This window comes from Balaenoptera borealis, assembly GCF_965194805.1.
Source record: "Balaenoptera borealis genome assembly, chromosome: 1".
Taxonomy (NCBI): domain Eukaryota; kingdom Metazoa; phylum Chordata; class Mammalia; order Artiodactyla; family Balaenopteridae; genus Balaenoptera; species Balaenoptera borealis.
Genome location: NC_138860.1, coordinates 7,775,570 through 7,796,430, shown reverse-complemented (window position 1 = coordinate 7,796,430; position 20,861 = coordinate 7,775,570).

Sequence of the window (20,861 nt, the reverse complement as noted above, 5' to 3'; positions counted from 1 at the left end):
AATTTGCCCCTGCTTTCTCAGTTGCTGCTTACCATATAGTATTTTTATTTTTTACATATTATTTTTACTCTCTGATTTTGTTATTGAATATGTTTAATTTCATGTTATTTGTCTCCTTTCACAAGAATGGGGTTATTTAAAATAATGTACTTTGTCTAACTTATTCATTACTCTATCATCAGTGCCTAGAAAAATGTCTGGCATATTCAAGGCACTTAAAAATTGTTGAGTAAATACATGAGTGATTCAATTCATGCAACATTTCAGAAAATATTGCAGTAAAATAGCCAAGATCTTATGAGATCTTGAAACAGAAATTGGTATGAGAGATGAAACATAAGAAACAAATGTAAAAAATATTGCAGCAGTAAAAGAAGGAGGATTTTAGATTGGCACACTGTGGATAGCACATTGTTTTTAAAACAGGTAATATGGGCATTTTGGAAGGATAATTCTTTGTTTATTATTATCTAGTGTATTACAGGACTTGGGGGTATCTGGCTTTGGTCTACTAAAAACCAGTGATACTTCTGTCTTTGTGACAATAAAATGTGTTCTCACATATTTTAAATATACCTTAGAGAGGCAGTAAAGATTGAAAATCATTGATTTTAAAAAAAAAGCTTAATGACCTAAAGATTTATGGCATAAGAAAAAAAGATTTATGGCATGAAGATGAGGTAGAAGTTGGTGAAAACCTAAAATAAAAGCACTGAAGGAGTAGGGACAAATCTTCTGTGAGGTTTTAAATAATTATAGAATAATTAGAGTCTTAACATGTGCCTTAAATGTGCAAGCAGTTTTTTTTTAAGTAGGTCCTAGACTAAGCTATAAATGTAGATTTGAATATTGCTCATATAATAACTTGTGTGAGCACATTACCTTCTGCAGTAAAAACAGAAAAGAAAGGGGCAGTGACCTGAGGATAGAAATTCAAGGGTCACCAACACCCAGGAAGCAGGGCACAGAAGTTCACAGAAAAGACTGAGAAGAAACAGTCAAACTTGTGGAGAAATCTGTGAGATTAATCACTGGCAAACCAAGTTTCTTTTTGACATTAAGAGGTGATTTCAATATTCTTCTGAATTAGTTTTGAATTAGAAAATAATGGAAGCAAGACATCTGATCTTTGATCTTTTCCTCTATGAATTTTAATATTGAATGATGACAAGAACTTAATGTTTATGACTGTCTCTGTTAAAGAATGAAATGGATAAATCATGCTTGAATAAACTCAAGTTAGATAATTTGATTTCCTAAATGGAAATTCAATGTGTAATATTTAAAGAACACTATAAACATACGCTAATAAGGATATGACATATAAAGTCTTCAAAATATTGTTATCTGAAAGTGTTCACTGTAGCATAATATAATTCATGGAATATTATTTTAAATTTGAGTATTGATTATTTTAGCCCTATACAAATTTCTTGAAATAATTTATTACTACATAATATTTGTGTCTATACTTATGTTTCTGAAATTGAAATATGAAGTTGAAATAAGCATGTTATTTTGAACAAAGAAAAAGTCTTTAACATGGATGAATGCAGAATATACTAGTTTCAACTCTCAGTCACACAATTTTGAGTATAGATTCCTTATCATTTATGTTTGGGCTTCATATTGGCAGGGTGTTTAATGATCCACCTTTAATTCTGAATTTTTCAACCCCCTAATGCTTACAGGTTAAATGATTTTGACATTGAAACCCAATTCCTGGAGGCAGAAATCAGTTGAGTCAATAATGTTTCCAATGTCTCATCTCCTTTGATATATCTTAATTATACTCCATATATTCATTCATTCAATAAATATTCACTGCTAGGTATAATGACTGAAATTGACATAGTGAAAGGCCTTGATTATAAAATGATAAATAAAGCAAACATACCCCTGCCCTCTTGTGCTTACTATATAGGAAGTCAATGAGAACCTACAGGGAAGTAAATAGACAATTTTAATTTTCAATATAGGGTCTAAGAAGGTATTTCACATGTGTGAGGGCAATCAGGTCCACGACCATCGCATGTTTATAGCAAAGTCCAGGACTCTAGAGGTTTTTCTAATCCCTACATATACAATCTTTCTGAAAATAAATGACTTAGAAATTTGGGACCATATTTCAGACATAAAATTTTGACAAGTTAACTTTCTTAATACATAGTTCATCCATCTAAAAAATAAAAATAATAATAATCCTATACCATATGGTTTTGATGAAAGTTAAATTAGGCATTAGCTGTAATGCATAGTGTCTAAAATATATGTGTGTGTCCCCATAATCTCAATATATTATTGATATTATTATATATTTAGTGAGTTCCAAGCCAAGAGGGAAAGACTGAATATCAGAAAAGATGTAAAAAGGAGAAAAGGAGAATAAAATATGATACTCTGTTGACCCTGAATGGTTATCAGTCTTCAGTAGGTAGGCAGACAAGAGGACTTCAAAGACTGAGAATATATTAACAAAAGAATTTTAAATGTAATTTTTAGTGAGGTACAGTGTTTGAGCCTCTCATAAGTCCCAAAAGTCTTCATAAATATCTATCACAATTTTAAGTACCTTGTGATATATATAAGAATGAATATATATATGAATAAATATACTACTGACACCGGTGGTTAAGCAGGAAACTGGTGACAGAATTTATCATGAAAATGTTTTTTTATTTCTTTCTCCAGAAAACTGTATTAACCTTGGTCTTGGGCAGGACATTTTTCTTTCACACAATATGCAGTTGGGTATTTTAAACCATTCATATATAGATTTCAAGGTCAAAACAGGACTCAACTCGGTTATATACTCATGTAATAAAATCATTCCCCCAAAAAGAGAAAAAAAAAATCCTTCAAAATTTATACGTGTTTACTGTAGCTTTGTAGTATTGTCTGAAGTCAGGGAGTGCGATTCCTCCAGCTCTGTTCTTTCTCAAGATTGTTTTGGCTATTCAGGGTCTTTTGTATTTCCATACAAAATTTAAAATTGCTTGTTCTAGTTCTGTAAAAGATGCTATTAGTATTTCAATGAGGATTGCATTGAATCTGTAGATTGCCTTGGGTAGTATAGTCATTTTGACAATATTGATTCTTCTAAACCAAGAACATGGTCTATCTTTCAATCTGCATATTATCATCTTCATTTTCTTTCATCAGCGTCTTAACAGCTTTCAGAATACAGGTCTTTTGCCTCCTTAGGTAGGTTTATTCCTAGGTATTTTATTATTTTTGATGTGATGGTAAATGGGATTGTTTCCTTAATTTCTCTTTCTGGTAGTTTGTTATTAGTGTGTAGAAAAGCAACAGATTTCTATATATTAGTTCTGAATCCTGCAGCTTTACCGAATTCATTGATGATCTCTGCTAGTTTTCTGGTAGCATCTTTAGGACTTTCTGTGTATAGTATTATGTCATCTGCAAACAGTGACAGTTTTACTTCTTTTCCAATTTGGAGTCCTTTTATTTCTTTTTCTTCTCTAACTACTGTGGCTAACACTTCCAAAATTATCTTGAGCAAAAGTGGCAAGAGTAGGCATCCTTGTCTTGTTCCTGATCTTAGAGGAAATGCTTTCTGCTTTTTACTGTTGAGTGTTATGTTAGCTGTGGGGTTTTCATATATGGCCTTTATTATGTTGAGGTATGTTCCCTCTATGCCCACTTTCTGGAGAGTTTTTATCATAAATAGATGTTGAATCTTATCAAAATCTTTTTCTGCATCTATTGAGATGATCATATGATTTTTATTCTTCAATTTGTTGACGTGGTGTATCACACTGATTGATTGGTGAATATTGAAAAATCCTTCCATCCCTGGAATAAATCCCACTCGATCCCACTTGGTATATTGTAATATATTGTTGGATGTCATTTGTTATCATTTTGTTGAGGATTTTTGCATCTATGTTCATCAGTGATATTGGCCTATAATTTTATTTTTTTGCGATATCTTTGGCTTGTTTTGGTGTCAGGGTGATGGTGGCCTCATAGAATGAGTTCAGAAGTGTTCCTTCCTCTGCAATTTTTTGGAATAGTTTGAGAAGAATAGGTGTTAACTCTTTTCTCTAAATTTTAGTAGAATTCACCTATAAAGCCATTATGGGATTATATGAAATCAGGCCTTCATTGCCAGCCCGCTCTGTGAATTATACAATATCTTTTACTGATCTCATTGTCTGCTTAAAGCAGCTGCATCCGGCCCAGCTTGTGACTAGGAATTCTGACTGTCACAATGATTATGCAGACAGATGGCAAGAAATCCAATAACAGAATCCAGAGGACTACAGCCTTTTTCTCCTAAGAATAATGAGGAACTAGGAATAGCAATCCATTTGAACTAATGTGAGCTAATATTGTTTAAAGATATATTATAGAGATAACGTGAGGAACTTCAATTTTAGGAACCTCAGCTGTAGGAGGTTTTGAACTCTCCTATAACAATTTGCAGGTACATGTCACACAGTTCTCTTCTGTTCTGCTAAGTGATTTAGGTTATCAGTGTCACATTTCCAAATTTCTTGCAGAAAAATCTGTATTTCCCACTTAAAACAAGTCTGATGTGAATATTCTTTGTCTGACGGCTGTCTTTGAAGGCTCTTCTCCAAGCAATAAACTCAATGATTCATGCTTCTTCCATTTTATATCTATATTAACATGCATTCATATAGACCAGGATAGAGAGGGTGGGAAAGATCATGATCAAAATGACTTTTCCCCATAGTCCTTTGACTAGAACTCAATCATAAGAACCCACATGGGTGGAAGACAGGTTAGGAATATATTTTTCTATGTGCAGACAAAAAAATAAGTCATTTCATGAATATATATTATTGTCTCTGCCACACTGTGCAGTGGTTGAGCTTGTTGAATGGGATCAGGTTCTCTGAGAAAGGCAGATAAGTAACACCCTGCAAAGCATTTAAGTATGATTATTATGAATGAACATGTTTAGAAGTAGAAAGTATTCACAAAATTCAGGAGAGAAGATATTTTTAGAAGTTATTCGTTAAAAAAAAAAAGTTGGTGGAGTGGATACCAAGGCATAAATAACCCATTTTAATTAAAAAAAAAAAAATACTAGGAAAGCAGTAGTTTTTCCTCAGCAGATATGGAAATAGTATGGTCCAGAAACAGATCAATTAGGATTTATATAAAAGAACAAAATTTCTCTTCCTTACACACGGCAGAGAGAACTCTGGATATGAGAAAAATGAGATTTTTTTTAAAAAGTAAAAAAGGGGAATTCCCTGGTGGTCCAGTGGTTAGGACTCTGTGCTCCCACTACATGGGACATGGGTTCAATCCATGGTTGGGGAACTAAGATCCCGTGAGCCGCATGGTGCAGCCAAAAAAAATTTTTTTTTAAATAAATAAATAAAATAAAAATTGCATGAAACTACAAAAGAAAAATACAATCAGACATTCTTAAAAATCTATAATACTTTCTGAAATCAATTCAAACATTCTTAATATGATAAAAAAGAAGAAAAATTTAAACAGGGGTGTTCCATACTCAAAGAAATTTAAAAGACCACAGTGATCAAAGATGAAAAATCAGAACTAAGGAAACATTGAAGACAACATTAATATTATTGGAGAATCACTTAGGAAAAAACAAATCAATGCAGCAGACAAGCAAAACATTGTTAAGGATGATTGAACAGATTATAAGAAAAAGATAAAATTGCACAGAATAAAAGAGAAGTATGAGGTACACAGTGAAGTTTACTTAACATCTCTGAAATAGATATTAAGAAAGGAAATTAAATATGCTATATCTATTTAACATGAAATGTTAAAATATTAAACATATAAAATTTGACCTTAAACCTATAAATCAAATGCATATGAAATAATTTTCATTCATCTCTACTTTCTATTAAAGAATTTTTTGTGATTATCAATATTATATTCAGACTGAGAGGGAGAAATAAACATCAACCATAAATTAATGCAGTGAACGATGAGAATTTCAGTGTCTTCATTTGGAAAAGGTAAAAAGTGTATTGTTAATTATTTTGTGGTCTGGCTGCATTTTAGGCAAAAATAGGTTTCAATTAGTGATTTTATTGTTTAGAATTTATAAACGAAAGAAAAATGTATAGTTCAAGGGATAGAATATGGCAGATATCAAAATATGGTTTCAAATCTTTCCAGTCACTTTAATATGACTTTCTCCCTTTATTGGTTGCAAATTTTTAAACTAAATTTCTCAGACCTCTTTCTGATTGGAGTACCAACATTTGAACCAGAATCACCTAATCAGGTGTATAGAGAAGACTTGAAAATTAAGAGAGTAAATGTAAACAGAGAGAGACAGGTGTTTGGGCTTTTCAGACTATTTTTATTAGTATTCCAGAATTCATTCTCTGGCATAGCAGCTGTTCAGAAGCAGATTGAAGCAGCACCAATGTTTCCATGAAAAAGCTTCCTGATATCATTTTGCTCTCTTTCCAGCAGGAAGAGCTTTAGTTTTCACAGTACCCAAGGGGTTCTGTGAACTATATCATACATTTACATTCCTCCTTTTCTGCTTAATATAGCTAGACTGGTTCCTCTTATTTGTTTCTATAATTCTTAACTTAGATATGGTTAAAGTTTTAAGAAAGTTTAATGTATATCTTTTGAGACAAAACTATCTTTTAAAGAGCAGCTGAAGGTTTTACTTTCAATGAGGTCCAATTTTTCAATTTTATCTTCTACATTTGTGCTTTCTCTGTTCTTTTTTAGAAATCCTTGCCTCTACCAAAGTTGCAAACATATTCTTGTATGTTTTATTTGAGCAAATTTTTGTAACATTTAATTTAGGTGTATGGCTCATCGCAATTTGATTTTTTTCTCTATGGTGTGAGACTAGGGTCAAGTTTCTTCTCTTTTCTGTATGGATAGTAAGTTTTTTCAGTTTCATTTGTTGGTGATATATTTTCCTTTTCTTATGGGACTGCTTTAGTGCTCTCATCAATATCCATTTAGCCAGTCCAACATGTAAAGAGCCTGGAAGTCATCACCCCTATCAGTACAACAAGAAAAAAGATGAACAAACTGAATATAAACAATTTTTAGATCCATTAGAGAATTGAGATCTCAGTGCAAACTGAAGCATTGAAAAACTTTAAAAACATACAGACAGTTATAGAAAAATCTTAGCTTATCAGGAGCAGAAGCCCAGAATCAAACAACTACAACTAGAGCCAATATCAGAAGGAACACTTTAAACTGTAATTGATGAATTGCTGGAGGCTCGGTGTAGACTAACTTGAGAGTTAAAAACTCTGAGGGGCCCAGTCTTAGGGGACCACCACATTTTAACGAGCCCTACCAGGTTCTCATGGAAGATAGTAGAAAAATCCTCTTATGCTACCAGCTGCCAGAGGGGAAAAGTAACCATTCTTCTCCAGTTTTATTGAGAAATAATTGACATACATCACTGTATAAGTTTAAGGCATAGAGCATAGTGATTTTATTTACATATATTGTGAAATGATGACCCCAATTGTCTCACCTAACATCCATCCTCTCATATAGATATATGAAAAAGAAAAGAAAAAAAATTCTCCTTGCATGAGAACTCTTAGGATTACTCTCTCAACAACTTTCCAATATGTTGTGCAGCAGTATTAACAAAAGTCATCATGTTGTACATCACATCCCTAGTACTTATCTTATAACTGGAATTTTGTACATTTGACCACCTTCCTCCAGGTTCCTCTCTCTCTCCCCCTCCTTTGGTAACCACAAGCCTGATCTCTTCTTCTCCTATGAGTTTTTTGTTGCTGTTGTTGTTTGTTTTATAGCTTCTGTATATACAAATGAAGTCATTCAGTATTTGTCTTTTTCTGTCTGGCTTATTTCACTTATCATAATGCCTTCCAGGTCCATCCATCATCAATGTTGTCATAAACGGTAGGATTTCCTCTCATGTACAGCTGAATAATATTACCGTACTTATATATCACAACTTCCTTATCCATCTGTCCATTGGTGGACACTAGTGTTGTCTTCATATCTTGGCTATTGTGAATAATGCTGCTGTGAACATTGGTGTGCAGACATCGTTCTGGGTGAGTTTTTTTCATTACTTTGGATATGTTCCCAGAAGTAAAATTGTTGGATGATATGGTAGTTCTATTTTTAATTTTTAGAGGATCCTCCATAGTGGCTGCACCAGTTTACAAACCCACCAACAGTTCACAAAGGTTCTTTTTTCTCCACATCCACACCCGCATTTGTTATTTCTTTTTGATGTCTTTTTAATGATGGTCATTCTAATAGGTGTGAGAGGATATCTCATTATGGTTTTAATTTGCATTTCCTTAAGGACTCATGATGTTGAGCATCTTTTCATATACCTGTTGGTCTTTCCTATACCTTCTTTGGGGAAATGTCTATTCAGGTCCTTTGCTCATTTTTTAATTATTTCTTTTTGCTATTGAGTTGTATGAGTCCTTCATATATTTTGCATATCAACCCCTTACCAGATAAATGGTTTGCACATTTTTTTTTTTTACAATTCTGTAGGTTTTCTTTTCAATTTATTGATGATTTCTTTTGCTGTGCAAAAGCTTTTTAATTTGATGCAGTCCACCTGTTTTTTTGTATTGTTTCTTGTGCTTTAGTTGTTATATCCAAAAAATCATTACCAAGACCCATATCAAGGAGTTTTAGTCCTGTGTTTCTTCCAGGAGTTTTATGATTTGCAGTCTTACATTTAAGTCTTGAATCCAATTAAGTTCATTTTTATGAGTAATGTAAGATATGGGTCCCGTTTCTTTCTTTTACATGTGAATATCCAATTATCCAAGCACCATTTATTGAAGAGACTGTCTTTTCTTCATTGCATATTCTTGGGTCCCTAGTCAAATATTAGTTGACCATATATGCTTAGGCTTATTCCTGCACTTTTGATTCAGTTCCATTGGTTTATTTGTCTGTCTTTCTGCCAGTACCATACTGTTTTGATATTTATAGCTTTATAGTATACCTTGAAATCAGGAAGTTTGGTGCTTCCTGCTTTGTTCTTTTTTCTCAAGGTTTTTTCGGGGGAGCTATTTGGGATATTTTTAGGTTCTAGATAAATTTTAGTTTTTTCTACTTCTGTACAATTGCCATTGGAATCTTGATTGGGATTGCATTGAATCTATAGGTGGCTTTTGGCAGCATTGCCAATGTAATTCTTCCAAAACATGAACATGAAATACCTTTACATTTATTTGCTTCTTCTTCAATTTGTTTCATCAATGTCTTATAGTTTTCAGAGTTGTGATCTTTTACCTCCCTAGTTAAATTTATTCCTAAGTAATTTATTGTTTTTGATGCTATTGTAAATGGAATCAATACCTTTATTTCTTTTTCTATTTCTTTTTCAGAAAATTCATTCTTCATGTATAGAAATGTTACTGATTATTGTGTTAATTTTTTGTCTTGCAACTTTACTAAATTTTCATTGATTACATATAGCAGTTTTTTGTTGTCTTTAAGATTCTTTATATATAAAATCATAAGATCATGTCATCTGCAAATAGAGACAATTTTACTTTTTCCTTTCTAATTTTGATACATACATGCATTTATTTATTTATTTATTTATTCCGTTTTTAGCTTGCCTTATTGCTATAGCCAGGACTTTTAGTATTATGTTAAGTGGGAATGGTGAGAACAGACACCCTTGTCTTATTCCTGAGCTTAGAAGAAAAGCTTTCACTATTGAGTATGATGTTAGCTGTGGGCTTGTCATATATGAGCTTTATTATGTTGAGATATGTTTCTTCTATGCCTAATTTGTTAAGAGTTTTTATCATGAATGGATATTGAATTCTGTCAATTACTTTTTCTGCATCTTTGAGATGATCATATTATTATTTTTTTTCATCTTGTTAATTTGATATATAACATTGATTTATATGTCAAACCATTCTTGCATTTTTGCTTTCTGGCATCCCAAGGATAAATCCCACTTGATAAGGGTGAATTTTTTTTAGTGTGTTGATGAATTCAGGTTGCTAGTATTTTACTGAGAATTTTTTCATCTATATTCATCAGGGATATTGGCCTGTAATTTTCTTTTTTTCTGATGTTTGTATTAGGGTAATGCTCACATTGTAAAATGAGTTTGGAAGTGTTTCACCACTTCAGTTGTTTGGAAGAGTTTGAGAAATATTGATGTTAATTCCTCTTTAAATGTTTGTTAAAACTTACCAGTGAAGCCATCTGGTCCTGGGCTTTTCTTCATTGGGAGAGTTTTGATTACTGATTAAATCTCCTTACTAGCATGGGTCTATTCAGATTTTCTATTTCTTCCTGATTCAGTCTTGATAAGTTGTGTGTTTCTAAGAATTTTTCCATTTCTTCTAATTTGTCTAGTTTTCTGATGTATAGTTGTTCATAGTAGCCCCTTAAGAGTTGGAATTTCCACAGTGTTTGTTGTAATGTCTCCTTTTTTCACTTATAATTTTGTTGATTTGGATTCCTTCTTTTTTTCCCCCCCTTGGTTAGTATAGCTAAGGGTTTATCAATTTTGTTTATCTTTTCAAAGAACTGATTCTTAGTTTGTTTAATATTTTCCACTGTTTTTCTGTTCTCTATTTTATTTATTTCTGCTCTAATCTTTATTATTTCCTTTATTCTGCTAACTTTGGGATCAGTTTGTTCTTCTTTTTCTAGTTTCTTAAGGCACACAGTTAGGTTGTTTATTTGGGATCTTTCTTGCTTCTTAATGTAGGTGTGTATTACTATAAACTTCCCTGTTAGAACTGCTTGTGCTGCATCCCACAAATTCTGGAATGTTGTGTTTCCATTTCTGTTTGTCTCAAGAAATTTTTTATTTCCCCTTAATTTCTTCTTTCATCCAATATTTTTTTAGGAGAATGTTGTTTAATTTCTATGTGTTTGTGAATTTTCCGGTTTATCCCATTTTTATTTCTAGTTCTTGCCATTGTCATTAAGAGAAGATATTTGGTATGATTTCAATCTTCTTGAATTTGCTAAGATTTCTGTTGTGGCCTAACATATGGTTAGTATGGAAAATGTTCCATGCGTGCCTGAGAAGAATGTGTATTTTGCTATTGTTGAATAGGATGTTCTGTGTATGCCTATTATGTCTATTTGATCTACAATATCATTAAAATCCAGTTACTTTACTGATTCTCTGATCAGTTCATTGTTGATATGTGGGGTATCGAGTCCCCAAATATTATATTACTAATTGTTTTTCCTTTTATCTGTGTTAGTTTTTGTTTTCTATATTTAAGTGCTCTAATGTGGGATGAATAAATATTTATAATTACCAATTATTATATATTCTTGAGGTTTTGACCCCATTATCATTATGTAATGAGCTTTTTGTCTTTTTTACCATTTTTACTTTAAATTCTATTTTGTCTTATATAAGTATAGCTGCCTCAGGTTTGTTTTGTTTTTTGCGGAGTTGGGGGGGTTGCTACTTGCTTGAAATGTTTTTTTCCATCCCTTCACTCTCTATGTGTCTTTTTTTTTTTATGTTGAATATCATTTATTCCATTGTATAATAAATACAATAGTGCATACATTAAGAAATGCCCAATTTAGTGAGAGGAATATATTGGTAATATATGTGTGTTTTGAAGGATAAAGTAAGTCTCTTGTAGGAAGCATATTGTTGCATCTTGTTGATTTTCCCTTGTGGTTACCATATAAGGGTTACATAAAATATCTTAAACTTATAACACATTAGTGTAAACTGATAGCAATTTAACTTCAATAGAATCTGTAAAATTTCCACTTTTACTTCTCCTCCCCCCTCATATTTTAGGTTATTGCTGTTACAGTTTACATGTTTTTAAATTTTGTGTAACTAACAGATAATTTTAGTTATTATTTTTACTAAAAAATTTATTTTTATTTTTACTAAAATGTTTTTTTAACTTTTTTCCCAGTTGTATTGAGATATAATTGACAAACAGCACTGTATAAATTTAAGATATAGAACATATTGATTTGACTTATATACATCATGTAGTGATTATCACAATAAATGTAATGAACATCCATCACCTCATATAGGTACAAAATTAAAGAAGTAGACAACAAATTTCTTTCCTGTGATGAGAGATTTTAACTTTAAAACTAGAGTTGTGAGTGAATTATGTGCCACTATTTCCATACTTCAGATTCTAACTGTGACTATATATTTACCATTACCAGTGAGATTTACACTGCCATTTTATCTTTTCATAATGTTAAATAGCATAATTTTGCTTCCACTCGAAGAACTCCCTTTAACATTTCTTGTAAGGCAGATCTGGTGGTAATGAGCTGCTTCAGATTTAGTTTGCTTGGGAAAAGCCAAAGACAGCAAGAGAGACAAAAACAAGGATGATACAGGATATTTAGCCTCTAACACCATAGTTGCAGCTCATAGTTAATACAGGCTGTCAGCTCACACTAAAGGCCTATCTATCTATCTCAGTTCCTTTTAATCTGATACATCAGGCTGAGCTTTCAAAAAGAACTATCAAAAGACATGTTACAAAGGCAAACAACACTGTTTAAAGAATCAAAGGGAGAATTAAAACTAGAATCAGATATTTTTGTATTTTCAAATCAAAAATTTTAAACAGCATGAATATGTTAAGGGGTCAAATGGAAGAAGCAGATGCCATGCAAGAACAGATGAGTAATGAAAGCAGAGAGATTGAAACTCAAAGAAAGAATATAAAGGAAATGCTAGAAATCAAAAACACTGTAACAGAAATAAAGAATACCTTTGATGGCTCATCAGTAGGCTAGACATGGCAGAGGAAAGAACCAGCATGAAGATATATCAGTAGAAACCTTCAAAACTGAAAAACAAAGAGAAAAAAGAATTTAAAAACCAAATAGAATATCCAAGAACTATGGAACAATTACAAAAGGTGTAATATATGTCATGGGCATACCAAGAGAATTGAAAGAGAGAAATGGGTAGAAAAAATATTTGAAATACTTAATAAAGGCTGAAAAATTTCCAAAATTAATGACAGACAACAGACCACTCATCCAGGAAGCTCAGAGAAAAACAAGCAAGCTAAATACCAACAGATTAACACCTAAGAATATTAGGTTCAAACTACTTAAAAACCAAAGACAAAAAGAAAAACTGGAGGGGAAACAAAACCACCTACATACAGAAGAACAAGAATAAGAATCACATTGGATTTCTGTTCAGTGGAATACTACTCCACTGTATGGAATATATATATATATATACCACATCTTCTTTATCCATTTTATATATATATATATATGAATATGTTATATATATACACATATACGTGTGTATATATATACACACGTATATGTGTATATATATATAACACAACTACTTCATCCATTCATCTGTTGATGTACACTTACGTTGCGTCTATATCTTGACAATTGTAAATAGTGCTGCTATGAACGTTGGATTGCATATACCATTTCAAATTAGTGTTTTCATTTTTTATAGGATATATAACCAGGAGTGGAATTGCTGGATCATATGGTAGTTCCATTTTTAGTTTTTTGCAGAACCTCCATACTGTTTTCCATAGTGGCTGCACCAATTTACATTGCCAACAACAGTGTACAAGGGTTCACTTTTCTCCACATTCTTGCCAACATTTGTTGTTTGTGCTCTTTTTGATAACCATTCTGACAAGTGTGAAGTGATACCTTGTGGTTAAGATTTGTATTTCCTGGGGACTTTCAAGATGGCGGAGGAGTAAGATGTGGAGATCACCTTCCTTCCCACAGATACATCAAAAATACATCTACATGTGGAACAAATCCTACAGAACACCTACTGAATGCTGGCAGAAGACCTCAGACTTCCCAAAAGGCAAGAAAATTCCCACTTACATGGGTAGGGCAAAAGAAAAAAGAAAAAACAGAGACAAAAGAATATGGATGGGACCTGCACCTCTGGGAGGGAGCTGTGAAGGAGGAAAAGTTTCCACACACTAGGAAGCCCCTTCACTGATGGAGAAGGGGGGTGGGTGGGGGGGAAGCTTCAGAGCCACAGAGGAGAGCACAGCAACAGGGGTGGAGAGGGCAAAGCGGAGAGATTCCCATACAGAGGATCGGTGCCGACCAGCACTCACCAGCCTGAGACACTTGTTTGCTCACCCACCTGGGCAGGTGGGGGCTGGGAGCTGAGGCTCAGGCTTTGGAGATCAGACCCCAGGGAGAGGACTGGGGTTGTCTGTGTGAAAACAGCCTGAAGGGGGGCTGGTGTGCCACAACTAGCCAGGAGGGAGTCTGGGGAAAACTCTGGACCTGCTGGAGAGGCAAGTAAACATTGTCTCAGGGTGCACAAGGAGAGGGAGTTCCTTCCTCATGTGCCCACAGAAGGCAGAGCACCACCTAAGCGAGCCCAAGAGATAGGAGCAAGCTGCGGCTATCAGCTCAGACCCCAGAGATGGGCATGAAGTGTTCATGCTGCTGCCACTGCCACCAAAAATCCTGTGTGCAAGCACAGGTCAGTACCCAAACCACACCCCAGCCCTGGGAGCCTGTGCAGCACGCCATGCCAGGGTCCCAAGATCCAGGGACAACTTCCCCTGGAGAACACAAGATGTGCCTCAGGCTGTTGCAATGTCATGCCGACCTCTGCCGCCACAGACTCACCCTGCATTCCAATTATGAATACCATACCCATCCATCTCCCAGGCCTGAGAGAGAAAGAGAGCCCTAATCAGCCAGTGCTTTAACCCCCTCCTGTCTGGGTGGAGAACAGATGCCTGAGGGTGACCTACACGCAGAGGTGGGGCCAAATCCAAAGCTGAACCCCAGGAGCTGTGCGAACAAAGAAGAGAAAGGGAAATCTCTCCCAGCAGCCTCAGGAGCAGTGGATTAAATCTCCACAATCAACTTGATGAACCCTGAGTCTGTGGAATACCTGAATACAAAAGGAATGTTCTGAAAATTGAGGCAGTGGACTTTTGGAGCAACTGTAGATTTGGGGTTTGCTGTCTGCGACTCATTTGTTTCTGATTTTTATGTTTATCTTAGTTTAGTTTTTAGTGCTTTTTTTCATTGGTGGATTTGTTTATTGGTTTGGTTGCTCTCTTCTTTTTTATTTATTTACTTTATTATTTTATTTTATTTTAATTTAATGGACAACCTGGAAGAAATGGACAAATTCTTAGAAAAGCACAACCCTTCCGAGACTAAACCAGGAAGAAATAGAAAATATAAACAGACCAATCACAAGCACTGAAATTGAGACTGTGATTAAAAAGCTTCCAACAAACAAATCCCAGGACCAGATGGCTTCACAGGTGAATTCTATCAAACATTTAGAGAAGAGCTAACACCTATCCTTCTCAAACTCTTCCAAAATATAGCAGAGGGAGGAACACTCCCAAACTCATTCAACAAGGCCACCATCACCCTGATACCAAAACCAGACAAAGATGTCACAAAAATAGAAAACTACAGGCCAATATCACTGATGAATATAGATGCAAAAATCCTCAATAAAATACTAGCCAACAGAATCCAACAGCACATTAAAAGGATCATACACCATGATCAAGTGGGGTTTATCCCAGGAATGCAAGGATTCTTCAATATACGCAAATCAATCAATGTGATACACCATGTTAACAAATTGAAGGATAAAAACCATATGAGTACCTCAATACATGTAGAAAAACCTTCTGGCAAAATTCAACACCCATTTATGGTAAAACCTCTCCAGAATGTAGGCATAGAGGGAACCTACGTCAACATAATAAAGGACATATATGACAAACCCACAGCCAACATCATTCTCAATGGTGAAAAACTGAAACCATTTCCTCTAAGATCAGGAACAAAACAAGGTTGCCCATTCTCACCACTATTATTCAAAAGAGTTTTGAAAGTTTTATCCATGGCAATCAGAGAAGAAAACGAAATAAAAGGAATCCAAATCAGGAAAAAAGAAGTAAAACTGTCACTGTTTGCAAATGAGGTGATACTATACATGGAGAATCCTAAAGATGCTAGCAGAAAACAACTAGAGCTAATCAATGAATCTGGTAAAGTAGCAGGATACAAAATTAATGCACAAAAATCTCTTGCAGTCCTATACACTAAGGATTAAAAATCTGAAAGAGTAATTAATGAAAAACTCCCATTTACCACTGCAACAAACAGAATAAAATACTTAGGGATAAGCCTACCTAAGGAGAGAAAAGAACTGTATGCAGAAAACTATAAGACACTGATGAAAGAAATTAAAGATCATACAAACAGATGGAGAGATATACCATGTTCTTGGATTGGAAGAATCAACATTGAGACATTGACTCTACTACCCAAAGCAATCTACAGATTCAATGCAATCCCTATCAAACTACCACTGGCATTTTTCACAGAACTAGAATAAAAAATTTCACAATTTGTATTGAAACAAAAAAGGCCCCAAATAGCCAAAGCAATCTTGAGAAAGAAAAACAGAGCTGGAGGAATCAGGCTCCCTGACTTCAGACTATACTACAAAGCTACAGTAATCAAGACAGTATGGTCCTGGCACAAAAACAGAAATATAGATCAATGGAACAGGATAGAAAACCCAGAGATAAACCCATACACATATGGTCACCTTATCTTCGATAAAGGAGGCAAGAATATACAGTGGAGAAAAGACAGCCTCTTCAATAAGTGGTGCTGGGAAAACTGGACAGCTATATGCAAAAGAATGAAGTTAGAACACTTCCTAACACCATACACAAAAATAAACTCCAAATGGATTAAAGACCTAAATGCAAGGCCACACACCATCAAACTCTTAGAGGAAAACATAGGCAGAACACTCTATGACATACATCACAGCAAGATCCTTTTTGACCCACCTCCTAGAGAAATGGAAATAAAAACAGAAATAAACAAATGGGACCTAATGAAACTTAAAAGCTTTTGCACAGCAAAGGAAACCATAAACAAGAAGAAAAGACAACTCTCATAATGGGAAAAAATATTTGCAAATGAATCAACTGACAAAGGATTAATCTCCAAAATATACAAGCAGCTCATGCAGCTCAGTATCAAAAAAACATAAAACCCAGTCCAAAAATGGGCAGACCTAAATAGACATTTCTCCAAAGAAGATATACAGATTGCCAAGAAACACATGAAAGGATGTTCAACATCACTAATCATTAGAGAAATGCAAATCAAAACCACAATGAGTTATCACCTCACACCAGTCAGAATGGCCATCATCAAAAAATCTAGAAACAATAAATGCTGGAGAGGGTGTGGAGAAAAGGGAACCTTCTTGCACTGTTGGTGGGAATGTAAATTGATACAGCCACTATGGAGAACAGTATGGAGGTTCCTTAAAAAACTAAAAATAGAACTACCATATGACCCAGCAATCCCACTACTGGGCATATACCCTGAGAAAACCATAATTCAAAAAGAGTCATGTACCACAAAGTTCATTGCAGCTCTATTTACAGTAGCCAGGACATGGACTCAACCTAAGTGTCCATCGGCAAATGAATGGATAAAGAAGATGTGGCACATATATACAATGGAATATTACTCAGCCTTTAAAAGAAACGAAATTGAGTTATTTGTAGTGAGGTGGATGGACCTAGAGTCTGTCATGCAGAGTGAAGTAAGTCAAAGAGAAAAACAAATGCTGTATGCTAACACATATATATGGAATCTAAAAAAAAAAAAAGGTTCTGAAGAACCCAGGGGCAAGACAAGAATAAAGACGCAGACGTAGAGAATGGCCTTGAGGACATGAGGAGGTGGAAGGGTAAGCTGGGATGAAGTGAGAGAGTGGCAAGGATATATATACACTACCAGATGTAAAATAGATAGCTAGTGGGAAGCAGCTGCATAGCACAGGGAGATCAGCTCGGTGCTTTTTGACCACCTAGAGGGGTGGGATAGGGAGTGTGGGAGGGAGACGCAAGAGGGAGGTGATATGAGGATATATGTATATGTATAGCTGATTCACTTTATTATAAAGCAGAAGCTAACTCAACTTTGTAATTATACTCCAATAAAGATGTTAAAAAATATAAAATAAAATTAAGAGGAAAAAAACCAAAAACAATGCATGATGAGTACCCTTCATTCTACCCACCAGGTAGTAGGTGCTCTGTAAATGCTATCGCTGTTTAACACCTAATGTCATAACTCATTGCATTTGATCCAAGACAGAAAGTAGTTTGTACCTGCATATTTCTGCTTTTTAAATTTATCTTGATGTTTTACATAAATTTAGTGTGGTAGTGTAAGAGAGAGCTACTGCTGTCTAGTTGGTATGTGTAGTTTTTTCTTTTTAAAGAAATATCCATTCCAATATATGTCAGTAAAATCAATATGCTGTATACTTTAAACTTATGCAGTGCTGTCTCAATTACATTTCAATAAAATGGAAAAAATACCCCCCCAAAAAACATTTTTATTTCCCTGATTATTGGCAATGTTGAGCATCTTTTCATGTGCCTGTTGGCCATCTGCATTTCCTCGTTGGAAAAATGTCTATTTTGTTCTTCTGTCCAATTTATAATAGGGTTGTTTGTGGGGGTTTTTTTTATATTGAGTTGTATAAGTTGTTTATATATGTTGGATATTAATCCCCTATTGGTCATATCATTTGCAAATATTTTCTCACATTCAGTAGGTTGTCCTTTTGTTTTGTCAGTGGTTTATTTTGCTGTGCAAAAGCTTTGCAGTTAAATTAGGTCACATTTGTTTATTTTTGCTTTTATTTCCTTTGCTTTAGGAGATGGATCCAAAAAACTATTGCTGCAATTTTTGTCAGAGTGTTCTGCCTATGTTTTCCTCTAGGAGTTTTACAGTATCTCGTCTTAATTTAGGTCTTTAATCCATTTTGACTTTATTTTTTTATATAGTGTTAGAGAACGTTCTAATCTTATTCTTTTATTTTTATTGAAGTGTAGTTGATTTAGAATGTTGTGTTAATTTTGCTGTACAGAAAAGTGATTCAGATATATATAGTCTTTTCCATTATGGTTTATCTCAGGATATTCAATATAGTTCCCTGTGCTACACAGTAGGACCTTGTTGTTTATCCATTCTATACATAATAGTTTGCGATCATATTTGCTATTATAGTTTGCTATCTGCTAACCCCAAACTCCAAATCCATCACTCCCCCACTTTCCCTCCCCCTTGGCAACCACAAGTCTGTTCTCTATGTTTGTATGTTTCTCTTTCATAGATAAGTTCATGTGTGTCATATTTTATATTAAACATATAAGTGGTATCATATGGTATTTGTCCTTCTCTTTTCTGACTGACTTCATTTATTATGATAATCTCTAGATCCATCCATGTTTATGCAAATGGGATTATTTTATTTATTTTTTTATGACTGAGCAGTATTCCATTGTATATATGTACCACATTTTTATCCATTCATCTGTTGATGGACATTTAGGTTGTTTCCATATCTTGGCTATGGTAATTCTATTTTTAATTTTTTGAGGAATCTTCATACTGTTTTCCTTAGTGGCTGCACCAACTTACATTCCCACCCACAGTGTAGGAGTGTTCCCTTTATGCCACACCCTCTCCAGCATTTGGTATTTCTAGAATTTTTAATAATGGCCATTCTGACTGATGTGAGGTGGTACCTCATTGTAGTTTTGATTTGTATTTCTCTAATAATTAGCAATGTTCAGCATCTTTTCTTGTGCCTGTTGGCCATCTATAGGTCTTCTTTGGAGAAATGTCTATTTAGGTCTTCTGCCCAATTTTCGTTTGGGTTGTTTGTTTTTCTGTTGTTAAGTTGTATGAGCTGATTTTATATTTTGGAAATTAAGCCCCTGTCAGTCTGATCATTTGCAAATATTTTCTCCCAGTTCGTAGGTTGTCTTTTCATTTTGTTTATTGTTTCCCTTGCTGTGCAAAAGCTTTTAAGTAGGTCCCATTTGTTTATTTTGATTTTATTTCTATTGCATTGGGAGGCTGACTTAAGAAATCATTGGTTCTATTTATTTCAGAGAATGTTTTGCCTATGATCTCTTCTAGGAGTTTTATGGCACCATGTCTTATGCTTACATCTTTAAGGAATTTTGAGTTTATTTTCGTGTATGGTGTGAGAGCATGTTTTAACTTCATTGATTTCCATGCAGCTGTCCAACTTTCCCAGCACCACTTGCTGAAGAGACTGTCTTTTCCCCATTGTATATTCTTGCCTCCTTTGTTGAAGATTAACTGACCATAGGTATGTGGGTTTATTTCTGGGCTCTCTATTCCAATCCATTGATCTATATGTCTGTTTTTGTGCCAATATCATGCTGTTTTGATTACTGTAGCTTTGTATTATTGTCTGAGGTCTGGGTGGGTTATGCCTCCTGCTTGGTTTTTTTCTTCATGTTTGCTTTGGCAATTCTGGGTCTTTTATGATTTCATATGAATTTTAGGATTATTCTAGTTCTGTGAAAAATATCATGGGTAATTTGATAGGGATCACATTAAATTTGTGGATTGCTTTGGGTATAATGGTCATTTTAACAATATTAATTCTTCCAATCCAAGAGCATGGATATCTTTCCATTTCTTTCAATCATCTTTAATTTCCTTTATTAATATTTTATGGTTCTCAGCATATGAGTCTTTCACCTCCTTGGTCAGGTTTATTCCTAAGCATTTTATTATTTTGGTTCAGTTTTTAAATGTTTTATTTTTTTACATTCCCTTCTGATATTTCATTGTTAGTGTAAAGAAATGCAACTGTTTTCTGTACATTAATCTTGTATCCTGCTATCTTGCTGAATTTATCAGTTCTATTGTTTTTTGTGTAGAGTCTTTAGGGTTTTCTATATATAGTATCATGTGATCTGCATATAATAACAATTTTAACTCTTCCCTTCCAATCTGGATACTTT